General features: G+C 43.2%; 1 protein-coding gene across 7 annotated transcripts in view; it reads right to left on the reverse strand.

Annotated features, from left to right (window-relative positions):
* The window catches only part of NRBP2 (nuclear receptor binding protein 2), a 220245-nt gene that overhangs the window by 117489 nt on the left and 88783 nt on the right, over nt 1–13973 (reverse strand). The gene's annotated exons all lie outside the window — the stretch shown is intronic.

The raw sequence follows: 13973 nt of genomic DNA on the forward strand, positions 1-13973 counted from the left end.
AGTGCCTACACTGAACGATCAGTCAGTCAGTGCAGGCACTGCCCATCATTCCTGAACATGGGCAATCTGTCGTTATCGGCACATTGGCCCTGCATGTTCAGGCGATGGACAATGTCGGAAACGACCAGCAGGCGCGTGCATCGCTGGTCGCAGAGGTGTATCTAGTGATCCAAGCACCCCTGGCAATGTAATGGACTGGCACCTTCCCCCCCTAGGCAATGCCCCCAATAGTAATCCCCCAGTAGTAATCCCCCCTATGCTGCATTGCCCCCAGTAGTAGCCCCCCTATACAGTGCCCCCAGAGTAGCCCCCCCTATACATTGCCCCCAGTAGTAGCCCCCCTATACAGTGCCCCCAGAGTAGCCCCCCCTATACATTGCCCCCAGTAGTAGCCCCCCCAGTAGTAGTCCCCAGTAGTAGTCCCCTATACAGTGCCCTCAGTAGTGGTCCCCCCTATACAGTGCCCCCAGTAGTAGTCCCCCCTATACAGTGCCCCCAGTATTGACCACCCCCCTAAATTGCCCTAGTATTGGCCACCCCTATACAGTGCCCCTAGTAGTGGCCACCCACCCCCTAAATTGCCCCCAGTAGTGGCCACCCATACAGTGCTCCCGGTAGTGGCCACCCCCATAAATTGCCCCCAGTAGTGGCCACTGCTATACAGTGCCCCCCTGTAGCGGGCACCCCCCATAAAGTGCCCCCATTAGCGTCCACCCCCTATTTCAGTGCCCCCCCCTGTAGTGCCAGGCTTACACACACAAACACACACACAAAGAACCTTAAAAAAATTAAACTTACCTTATCCCCGGTCCTGACGCGACCACCGCTGTCCGCTCTGAGTCCTGGGCACTCTTCTCCTGGATGGGAGAGACGTCATGACGTATGACGTCTCTCCCATCACATGCTGCGGGGAGAGCCGGCACACGGAGCTCGTGAGTGAGCTCCAGCCGGCTCCCTCCGTGGACGACGCAGCAGCAAATGAGAGTCTGTCTGAGTCTCATTAGCTGGCTGCTATTACACACACAGCCGCCGCCGGCGGATGTGTGTTTGTTACTGTGTAGGGAGACCGCTCTCACTGCGGTCTGCCCTACACTTGTGGGGCTGGGGGACTTGTCCACCCCTTGGCTACTGGTGGCACTGCCGGGCGGCGCCCCCCCTTTGGTCGGCGCCCCTGGCGAGTGCCATCCTGGCCAATGGGTAGATACGCCCTGGCTGGTCGTTTCCTACATTTTAGTGCACGATTTGTGCACGATTACAGAGCGATTGCACGATTACGATGTCGTAATCATGCAATCGCTCAGTAATATCGCCCAGTGTGTACGCACCTTTAGCCTTAGGCCATCAATGAGGAGTCAGAGATTATTCGAGCGCAGTTTTAACCCCTAGAAACAACAGTGTAACCGCAACGTTTCTCAATATTTCACTTCTGCTGTCTTACATACAGCATCGGACCCCCAATGAGAGAATTAAGCTGGGTACACACTGACAGATATATCTGTCCAATCTGTCTGGTGGAAAGGAAAATCTGGTCTGTCTTCCAGGGTTTTGGAGCAAATTTCTATTGGTATTTGCTCCCATACATTAGCAGATTTTCCTTCCCACCAGACAGATTGGAGAGTTATAGTGTGTACCCAGCTTTACTCTGATTGAGGTAGTCATCAGTTAAGAGAGTAGATAGAAAAGATACAGTAAGTAGCATATGTCAGATACTATTGCAGTACTGTGCATGGCACCTTAACATGAGTCTCAGCAATACGAATAACAGTCTAGGGTAGATGATTCAAGCAAAGAAATAGCAGCAGGCAGTAAGGAATTAATGCAAGTATTTGACATTTCCAACACGAACCGTAGCATTGCTTGCATATAGCCTATTAGTTGTAATAAGGACATATGATACATGTGAAACAAATGGATTCCAATGGTTCTATGCACCTACTGTAGCTTATATCTAGCTCATCTGTCTGTACGAGCTTTGAAAAGAGTCCCCGAATATAGACAAATATGCTACTCTCTAAACACATGTGGAAAATAAATAGAGCAAATGGCGGTACTCCTTTGGTTAGCAGCTGATCAGAAAGACAGGGGATTCAGTTCATGAAAGCGGATTATCACACATAGAAAACATTGGGCATATGCCTTAGCTATTTAGAAAATGGCCCTATGAACTATGAGTAGGTACAGAAGGCTCAACATCCATAGGTATACATTAATATAATAACTATCTGCTTAGAATTGTATATAGTTAGTTTTAGGATTCATTAAACATGGCCTGGTATGCAGTGGTTTGTATATACATATATAGCCACAAGGGTCTGATCTAGCTCAGACAGTATAATCCTTATACACTGACATATAGACCTGCTAGCATGGTTTCATATAAGCAGCAAAAACGCTGACAATTCAATGTGCTAGTCTGCAGTTGTCAGGCACGTATATAGCAGACCCTCCAACATGACCCCTTCCACCAGGTACACAATGCTCTGCTCCTGGGCTTCCCACCTACCCTCCAACATGACCCCCTCCACCAGGTACACAATGCTCTGCTCCTGGGCTTCCCACCTACCCTCCAACATGACCCCCTCCACCAGGTACAAAAAGCTCTGCTCCTGGGCTTCCCACCTACCCTCCAACATGACCCCTTCCACCAGGTACACAATGCTCTGCTCCTGGGCTTCCCACCTACCCTCCAACATGACCCCTTCCACCAGGTACACAATGCTCTGCTCCTGGGCTTCCCACCTACCCTCCAACATGACCCCCTCCACCAGGTACATAATGCTCTGCTCCTGGGCTTCCCACCTACCCTCCAACATGACCCCCTCCACCAGGTACACAATGCTCTGCTCCTGGGCTTCCCACCTACCCTCCAACATGACCCCCTCCACCAGGTACATAATGCTCTGCTCCTGGGCTTCCCACCTACCCTCCACCAGGTACACAATGCTCTGCTCCTGGGCTTCCCACCTACCCTCCAACATGACCCCTTCCACCAGGTACACAATGCTCTGCTCCTGGGCTTCCCATCTACCCTCCAACATGACCCCTTCCACCAGGTACACAATGCTCTGCTCCTGGGCTTCCCACCTACCCTCCAACATGACCCCTTCCACCAGGTACACAATGCTCTGCTCCTGGGCTTCCCACCTACCCTCCAACATGACCCCCTCCACCAGGTACAAAATGCTCTGCTCCTGGGCTTCCCACCTACCCTCCACCAGGTACACAATGCTCTGCTTCTGGGCTTCCCACCTACCCTCCAACATGACCCCTTCCACCAGGCACACAATGCTCTGCTCCTGGGCTTCCCACCTACCCTCCAACATGACCCCTTCCACCAGGTACACAATGCTCTGCTCCTGGGCTTCCCACCTACCCTCCAACATGACCCCTTCCACCAGGTACACAATGCCCTGCTCCTGGGCTTCCCACCTACCCTCCAACATGACCCCCTCCACCAGGTACAAAATGCTCTGCTCCTGGGCTTCCCACCTACCCTCCAACATGACCCCTTCCACCAGGTACACAATGCTCTGCTCCTGGGCTTCCCACCTACCCTCCAACATGACCCCTTCCACCAGGTACACAATGCCCTGCTCCTGAGCTTCCCACCTACCCTCCAACATGACCCCCTCCACCAGGTACAAAATGCTCTGCTCCTGGGCTTCCCACCTACCCTCCAACATGTCCCCTCCCACCAGGTACACAATGCTCTGCTCCTGGGCTTCCCAACTATCCTCCAACATGACCCCCTCAACCAGGTACAAAATGCTCTGCTCCTGGGCTTCCCACCTACCCTCCAACATGACCCCTTCCACCAGGTACACAATGCTCTGCTCCTGGGCTTCCCAACTATCCTCCAACATGACCCCCTCAACCAGGTACAAAATGCTCTGCTCCTGGGCTTCCCACCTACCCTCCAACATGTCCTCTCCCACCAGGTACACAATACTCTGCTCCTGGGCTTCCCACCTACCCTCCAACATGACCCCTTCCACCAGGTACACAATGCTCTGCTCCTGGGCTTCCCACCTACCCTCCAACATGACCCCTTCCACCAGGTACACAATGCTCTGCTCCTGGGCTTCCCACCTATCCTCCAACATGACCCCTTCCACCAGGTACAAAATGCTCTGATCCTGGGCTTCCCACTTACCCTCCAACATGACCGCTTCCACCAGGTACACAATGCTCTGCTCCTGGGCTTCCCACCTACCCTCCAACATGACCCCTTCCACCAGGTACACAATGCTCTGCTCCTGGGCTTCCCACCTACCCTCCAACATGTCCCCTTCCACCAGGTACACAATGCTCTGCTCCTGGGCTTCCCACCTACCCTCCAACATGTCCCCTCCCACCAGGTACACAATGCTCTGCTCCTGGGCTTCCCACTTACCCTCCAACATGTCCTCTCCCACCAGGTACAAAATGCTCTGATCCTGGGCTTCCCACTTACCCTCCAACATGTCCTCTCCCACCAGGTACAAAATGCTCTGCTCCTGGGCTTCCCACCTACCCTCCAACATGACCCCCTCCACCAGGTACACAATGCTCTGCTCCTGGGCTTCCCACCTAATGTATGATTGCAGTCACCTGTGCTGAACTGATTAATTGATGTGAAGGGCGTTTCAGCAAAGGAGACGGCAATAATCAATTCAGAGTGAAGTCCAGGAGCGGAGAATCTTGTACCTGGAAGGGGTCACATTGGAGGCTATGATATAGGCACAGTGTCATGTGATCCGCATAGTACGCACATAAAGGTGCCTGGTATGCTATGCATGTAAATGACACATATACAAACTGGTAGCTGGCGTGTCCTGTGCTGCGCAGACACAGGCACCCGTCCTGGCAACGCGCGTTTCCCCGATCAGGCTTGTTCACGGAGGAAGCGGCACTGTGATGATAAAAGACTCTACGTGGTCAAAGACGAGGCTAAAGTCAGAAAAGCATCGAAGCCGACGTATACCGCCATACTCCAGGTGACTAAGGACACATCTGTAGCTGCACACTGCCAGGTACTGCTGTATACTGCAGGTCTACGTGTGTATGTATACTGTATACTGCAGGTCTACGTGTGCATGTATACTGTATACTGCAGGTCTACGTGTGTATGTATACTGTATACTATAGGCCTGTGTGTCTGTGAACATACTGTATACTATAGGACTGTGTGTGTGTGTGTGTACATACTGTATACTATAGGTCTATGTGTGTGTGTGTGTGTACATACTGTATACTATAGGTCTATGTGTGTGTACATACTGTATACTATAGGTCTATGTTTGTGTGTGTGTATACATTATACTATAGGTCTATGTGTGTGTACATACTGTATACTATAGGTCTATGTGTGTGTGTGCGCATACTCTATACTATACATCTATGTGTGTGTGTGTACATACTGTATACTATAGGTCTATGTGTGTGTGTGTACATACTGTATACTATAGGTGTGTGTGTACATACTGTATACTATAGGTCTATGTGTGTGTACATACTGTATACTATAGGTCTATGTGTGTGTACATACTGTATACTATAGGTCTATGTGTGTGTACATACTGTATACTATAGGTCTGTGTGTGTACATACTGTATACTATAGGTCTATGTGTGTGTACATACTGTATACTATAGGTCTATGTGTGTGTGTGTACATACTTTATACTATAGGTCTATGTGTGTGTACATACTGTATACTATAGGTCTATGTGTGTGTGTACATACTGTATACTATAGGTCTATGTGTGTGTACATACTGTATACTATAGGTCTATGTGTGTGTACATACTGTATACTATAGGTGTGTGTGTACATACTGTATACTATAGGTGTGTGTGTACATACTGTATACTATAGGTCTATGTGTGTGTACATACTGTATACTATAGGTCTATGTGTGTGTACATACTATAGGTCTATGTGTGTGTGTACATACTGTATACTATAGGTCTATGTGTGTGTGTGCGCATACTCTATACTATAACATCTATGTGTGTGTGTGTACTGTATACTATAGGTCTATGGACCTCATTCAGAGTCGGTCGTACGCCTAACGACCGCAAAACTGAAAAAGGAAGCGATCGCACTGCCGGTCGGTCGCAACCAAAGTGACGCCCATACATGAACAAAGCTCCTCCTCTAGCTAGCGAGTGATAGCAGCGAGTGATTGAGTCAATCGTTGTCAGTCATTGTCAGTCGCTGTATGTTAATTTTCTTCTGCTGGTTGCGGCCGCTTGTGTTATGTGTAAATCACTCCAAAAATTACCAAAAAAACGCATAGAATAAGCCGTCCCCCTGAAATTTATTTATTCTTATTCGCTAATGCAAACACAGCTGAATCAATTACAAGCCAATTAGCAGTGTTATTAGCTACAACAAACGATTGTTAGCTGCTTGCATTGTGTGGTACAAAATAGAAACATCAAACATAACATCAGTCACATTCGATAGTATCGATTGTAGTCTGGGGCTTGAGAGAGCACATACCCAACCTCAAGCTGTACGATCAGCCAGGCCTCTAACCTGCTCGCAGAGTGACGTTTTACTACTTCCGGCCTTTTATGTCGGTCGTAGCAGGTAATGTATGTACACCCCTAAAACGCCCTGAAAACGGTGAGGAACGCCTGCGTTTTCAGACCACCACCCCTGTCACCACCCACAAACGGCCTTTCATGTCAATCAACTCACGGAAGCCAGTTCCTGCTCGTAAGCCGTTCGATCGACATCATTTTGGATTGCAAAGCCTCGTACGCACATGCGCACAAGTAACCGTACGAATTGCGTGGATTGGAAACACCGGATGCGTACGACCGACTCTGAATGAGGTTCTATATGTGTTTGCATACATACTGTATACTACAGGTCTATATGTGTGTGCATACATACTGTATACTATAGGTCTATGTGTGTGTGTGTGTACATACTGTATACTATAGGTCTGTGTGTGTGTGTGTACATACTGTATACTATAGGTCTATGTGTGTGTACATACTATATACTATACGTCTGTGTGTGTGTGTGTGTGTGTGTGTGTGTGTGTGTGTGTGTGTGTGTACATACTGTATACTACAGGTCTATGTGTGTGTGTACATACTGTATACTATAGGTCTATGTGTGTGTGTGTGTGTGTGTGTACATACTGTATACTACAGGTCTATGTGTGTGTACATACTGTATACTATAGGTCTGTGTGTGTACATACTGTATACTATAGGTCTATGTGTGTGTGTGTGTGTGTGTGTGTGTGTGTGTGTGTGTGTACATACTGTATACTATAGGTCTGTGTGTGTGTGTACATACTGTATATTATAGGTGTGTGTTTGTGTACATACTGTATACTATAGGTCTGTGTGTGTACATACTGTATACTATAGGTGTGTGTGTGTACATACTGTATACTATAGGTGTGTGTGTGTGTACATACTGTATACTATAGGTCTGTGTGTGTGTACATACTGTATATTATAGGTCTATGTGTGTGTACATACTGTATACTATAGGTCTATGTGTGTGTGTGTACATACTGTATACTATAGGTGTGTGTGTGTACATACTGTATACTACAGGTCTATGTGTGTGTGTACATACTGTATACTATAGGTCTATGTGTGTGTGTGTACATACTGTATACTACAGGTCTATGTGTGTGTGTACATACTGTATACTACAGGTCTATGTGTGTGTGTACATACTGTATACTATAGGTCTGTGTGTGTGTGTGTACATACTGTAGGTCTGTGTGTGTACATACTGTATACTATAGGTGTGTGTGTGTACATACTGTATACTATAGGTGTGTGTGTGTGTACATACTGTATACTATAGGTCTATGTGTGTGTGTGTGTACATACTGTATACTATAGGTCTATGTGTGTGTGTACATACTGTATACTATAGGTCTATGTGTGTGTACATACTGTATACTATAGGTCTATGTGTGTGTACATACTGTAAACTATAGGTCTATGTGTGTGTACATACTGTATACTATAGGTCTATGTGTGTGTGTACATACTGTATACTATAGGTGTGTGTGTGTGTGTGTGTGTACATACTGTATACTATAGGTCTGTGTGTGTACATACTGTATACTATAGGTCTGTGTGTGTGTGTGTGTGTACATACTGTATACTACAGGTCTATGTGCGTGTGTGTGTGTGTGTGTGTGTGTACATACTGTATACTACAGGTCTATGTGTGTGTGTGTGTACATACTGTATACTACAGGTCTATGTGTGTGTGTGTACATACTGTATACTACAGGTCTATGTGTGTGTGTACATACTGTATACTATAGGTCTGTGTGTGTACATACTGTATACTATAGGTGTGTGTGTACATACTGTATACTATAGGTCTATGTGTGGGTGTGTGTACATACTGTATACTATAGGTCTAGGTGTGTGTGTACATACTGTATACTATAGGTGTGTGTGTACATACTGTATACTATAGGTCTATGTGTGTGTGTACATACTGTATACTATAGGTCTATATGTGTGTGTGTGTACATACTGTATACTATAGGTCTATGTGTGTGTGTGTGTGTGTACATACTGTATACTATAGGTGTGTGTGTACATACTGTATACTATAGGTCTATGTGTGTGTGTGTACATACTGTATACTATAGGTGTGTGTGTGTACATACTGTATACTATAGGTCTATGTGTGTGTACATACTGTATACTATAGGTGTGTGTGTGTGTGTACATACTGTATACTATAGGTCTGTGTGTGTACATACTGTATACTATAGGTGTGTGTGTGTGTGTACATACTGTATACTATAGGTCTATGTGTGTGTGTACATACTGTATACTATAGGTGTGTGTGTGTGTGTGTACATACTGTATACTATAGGTCTGTGTGTGTGTGTACATACTGTATACTATAGGTCTATATGTGTGTGTACATACTGTATACTATAGGTCTATGTGTGTGTACATACTGTATACTATAGGTCTGTATGCGTACATACTGTATACTATAGGACTGTGTGTGTGTACATACTGTATACTACAGGTCTATGTGTGTGTGTGTACATACTGTATACTACAGGTCTATGTGTGTGTGTACATACTGTATACTACAGGTCTATGTGTGTGTGTGTGTGTGTGTGTGTGTGTGTACATACTGTATACTATAGGTCTGTGTGTGTGTGTACATACTGTATATTATAGGTGTGTGTTTGTGTACATACTGTATACTATAGGTCTGTGTGTGTACATACTGTATACTATAGGTGTGTGTGTGTACATACTGTATACTACAGGTCTGTATGTGTGTACATACTGTATACTATAGGTCTATGTGTGTGTGTACATACTGTAGGTCTGTGTGTGTGTACATACTGTATACTATAGGTGTGTGTGTGTACATACTGTATACTATAGGTGTGTGTGTGTACATACTGTATACTATAGGTCTGTGTGTGTGTACATACTGTATATTATAGGTCTATGTGTGTGTACATACTGTATACTATAGGTCTATGTGTGTGTGTGTGTGTGTACATACTGTATACTATAGGTGTGTGTGTGTACATACTCTATACTACAGGTCTATGTGTGTGTGTACATACTGTATACTATAGGTCTATGTGTGTGTGTGTGCATACTGTATACTACAGGTCTATGTGTGTGTGTACATACTGTATACTATAGGTCTGTGTGTGTGTGTGTACATACTGTAGGTCTGTGTGTGTGTACATACTGAATACTATAGGTGTGTGTGTGTACATACTGTATACTATAGGTGTGTGTGTGTACATACTGTATACTATAGGTCTATGTGTGTGTGTGTGTGTACATACTGTATACTATAGGTCTATGTGTGTGTGTACATACTGTATACTATAGGTCTATGTGTGTGTGTACATACTGTATACTATAGGTCTATGTGTGTGTACATACTGTATACTATAGGTCTATGTGTGTGTACATACTGTAAACTATAGGTCTATGTGTGTGTACATACTGTATACTATAGGTCTATGTGTGTGTGTACATACTGTATACTATAGGTGTGTGTGTGTGTGTACATACTGTATACTATAGGTCTGTGTGTGTACATACTGTATACTATAGGTCTGTGTGTGTGTGTGTACATACTGTATACTACAGGTCTATGTGCGTGTGTGTGTGTGTGTGTGTACATACTGTATACTACAGGTCTATGTGTGTGTGTGTACATACTGTATACTACAGGTCTATGTGTGTGTGTACATACTGTATACTATAGGTCTGTGTGTGTACATACTGTATACTATAGGTGTGTGTGTACATACTGTATACTATAGGTCTATGTGTGGGTGTGTGTACATACTGTATACTATAGGTCTAGGTGTGTGTGTACATACTGTATACTATAGGTGTGTGTGTACATACTGTATACTATAGGTCTATGTGTGTGTGTACATACTGTATACTATAGGTCTATATGTGTGTGTGTACATACTGTATACTATAGGTCTATGTGTGTGTGTGTACATACTGTATACTATAGGTGTGTGTGTACATACTGTATACTATAGGTCTATGTGTGTGTGTGTACATACTGTATACTATAGGTCTATGTGTGTGTGTGTGTGTACATACTGTATACTATAGGTGTGTGTGTGTACATACTGTATACTATAGGTCTGTGTGTGTGTACATACTGTATACTATAGGTGTGTGTGTGTGTACATACTGTATACTATAGGTCTATGTGTGTGTGTACATACTGTATACTATAGGTGTGAGTGTGTGTGTGTGTACATACTGTATACTATAGGTCTGTGTGTGTGTGTACATACTGTATACTATAGGTCTATATGTGTGTGTACATACTGTATACTATAGGTCTATGTGTGTGTACATACTGTATACTATAGGTCTGTATGCGTACATACTGTATACTATAGGACTGTGTGTGTGTGTACATACTGTATACTACAGGTCTATGTGTGTGTGTGTACATACTGTATACTACAGGTCTATGTGTGTGTGTGTGTACATACTGTATACTACAGGTCTATGTGTGTGTGTGTACATACTGTATACTACAGGTCTATGTGTGTGTGTGTACATACTGTATACTATAGGTCTGTGCGTGTGTACATACTGTATACTATAGGTGTGTGTACATACTGTATACTATAGGTCTATGTGTGTGTGTGTGTACATACTGTATACTATAGGTGTGTGTGTACATACTGTATACTATAGGTCTATGTGTGTGTACATACTGTATACTATAGGTCTATATGTGTGTGTGTACATACTGTATACTATAGGTCTATGTGTGTGCGTGTGTACATACTGTATACTATAGGTGTGTGTGTACATACTGTATACTATAGGTCTATGTGTGTGTGTGTACATACTGTATACTATAGGTGTGTGTGTGTACATACTGTATACTATAGGTCTATGTGTGTGTGTACATACTGTATACTATGTGTGTGTGTGTGTGTGTGTACATACTGTATACTATAGGTCTATGTGTGTGTGTACATACTGTATACTATAGGTGTGTGTGCACATACTGTATACTATAGGTCTATGTGTGTGTGTACATACTGTATACTATAGGTGTGTGTGTGTGTACATACTGTATACTATAGGTCTATGTGTGTGTGTGTACATACTGTATACTATAGGTCTATGTGTGTGTGTACATACTGTATACTATAGGTCTATGTGTGTGTACATACTGTATACTATAGGTCTATGTGTGTGTGTGTGTGTGTGTGTGTACATACTATATACTATAGGTCTATGTGTGTGTGTACATACTGTATACTATAGGTCTGTGTGTGTACATACTGTATACTATAGGTCTGTGTGTGTGTGTACATACTGTATACTACAGGTCTATTTGTGTGTGTGTGTACATACTGTATACTACAGGTCTATGTGTGTGTGTGTGTGTACATACTGTATACTACAGGTCAATGTGTGTGTGTACATACTGTATACTACAGGTCTATGTGTGTGTGTACATACTGTATACTATAGGTCTGTGTGTGTACATACTGTATACTATAGGTCTGTGTGTGTGTACATACTGTATACTATAGGTGTGTGTGTACATACTGTATACTATAGGTCTATGTGTGGGTGTGTGTACATACTGTATACTATAGGTCTATGTGTGGGTGTGTGTACATACTGTATACTATAGGTCTGTGTGTACATACTGTATACTATAGGTTTATGTGTGTGTGTGTACATACTGTATACTATAGGTGTGTGTGTGTACATACTGTATACTATAGGTCTATGTGTGTGTGTGTACATACTGTATACTATAGGTGTGTGTGTACATACTGTATACTATAGGTCTGTGTGTGTGTACATACTGTATACTATAGGTGTGTGTGTACATACTGTATACTATAGGTCTATATGTGTGTGTACATACTGTATACTATAGGTCTATATGTGTGTGTGTGTACATACTGTATACTATAGGTCTATGTGTGTGCGTGTGTACATACTGTATACTATAGGTGTGTGTGTACATACTGTATACTATAGGTCTATGTGTGTGTGTGTACATACTGTATACTATAGGTGTGTGTGTGTGTACATACTGTATACTATAGGTGTGTGTGTGTGTGTGTACATACTGTATACTATAGGTGTGTGTGTGTGTGTACATACTGTATACTATAGGTCTATGTGTGTGTGTACATACTGTATACTATAGGTGTGTGTGTGCACATACTGTATACTATAGGTCTATGTGTGTGTGAACATACTGTATACTATAGGTGTGTGTGTGTGTACATACTGTATACTATAGGTCTATGTGTGTGTGTACATACTGTATACTATAGGTCTATGTGTGTGTGTACATACTGTATACTATAGGTCTATGTGTGTGTACATACTGTATACTATAGGTCTATGTGTGTACATACTGTATACTATAGGTCTATGTGTGTGTGTACATACTGTATACTATAGGTGTGTGTGTACATACTGTATACTATAGGTCTGTGTGTGTACATACTGTATACTATAGGTCTGTGTGTGTGTGTGTGTGTGTACATACTGTATACTATAGGTGTGTACATACTGTATACTATAGGTCTATGTGTGTGTGCGTACATACTGTATACTATAGGTCTATGTGTGTGTGTACATACTGTATACTATAAGTCTATGTGTGTGTGTACATACTGTATACTATAGGTCTATGTGTGTGTACATACTGTATACTATAGGTGTGTGTGTACATACTGTATACTATAGGTCTATGTGTGGGTGTGTGTACATACTGTATACTATAGGTCTATGTGTGTGTGTGTACATACTGTATACTATAGGTGTGTGTGTACATACTGTATACTATAGGTCTATGTGTGTGTGTGTACATACTGTATACTATAGATCTATGTGTGTGTGTGTGTACATACTGCATACTATAGGTCTATGTGTGTGTGTGTGTACATACTGTATACTATTGGTGTGTGTGTGTGTGTGTGTGTACATACTGTATACTATAGGTCTATGTGTGAGTGTGTACATACTGTATACTATGTGTGTGTGTGTACATACTGTATACTATAGGTCTATGTGTGTGTGTACATACTGTATACTATAGGTGTGTGTGTGTACATACTGTATACTATAGGTCTATGTGTGTGTGTGTACATACTGTATACTATAGGTGTGTGTGTGTACATACTGTATACTATAGGTCTATGTGTGTGTGTACATACTGTATACTATAGGTCTATGTTTGTGTGTACATACTGTATACTATAGGTCTATGTGTGTGTGTACATACTGTATACTATAGGTCTATGTGTGTGTACATACTGTATACTATAGGTCTATGTGTGTGTATACATACTGTATACTATAGGTCTATGTGTGTGTGTACATACTGTATACTATAGGTCTATGTGTGTGTACATACTGTATACTATAGGTGTGTGTGTACATACTGTATACTATATGTCTATGTGTGGGTGTGTGT

Source organism: Taudactylus pleione, unplaced genomic scaffold (genome assembly GCF_031769625.1).
Source record: "Taudactylus pleione unplaced genomic scaffold, aTauple2 ptg001240l, whole genome shotgun sequence".
NCBI classification, from domain to species: domain Eukaryota; kingdom Metazoa; phylum Chordata; class Amphibia; order Anura; family Myobatrachidae; genus Taudactylus; species Taudactylus pleione.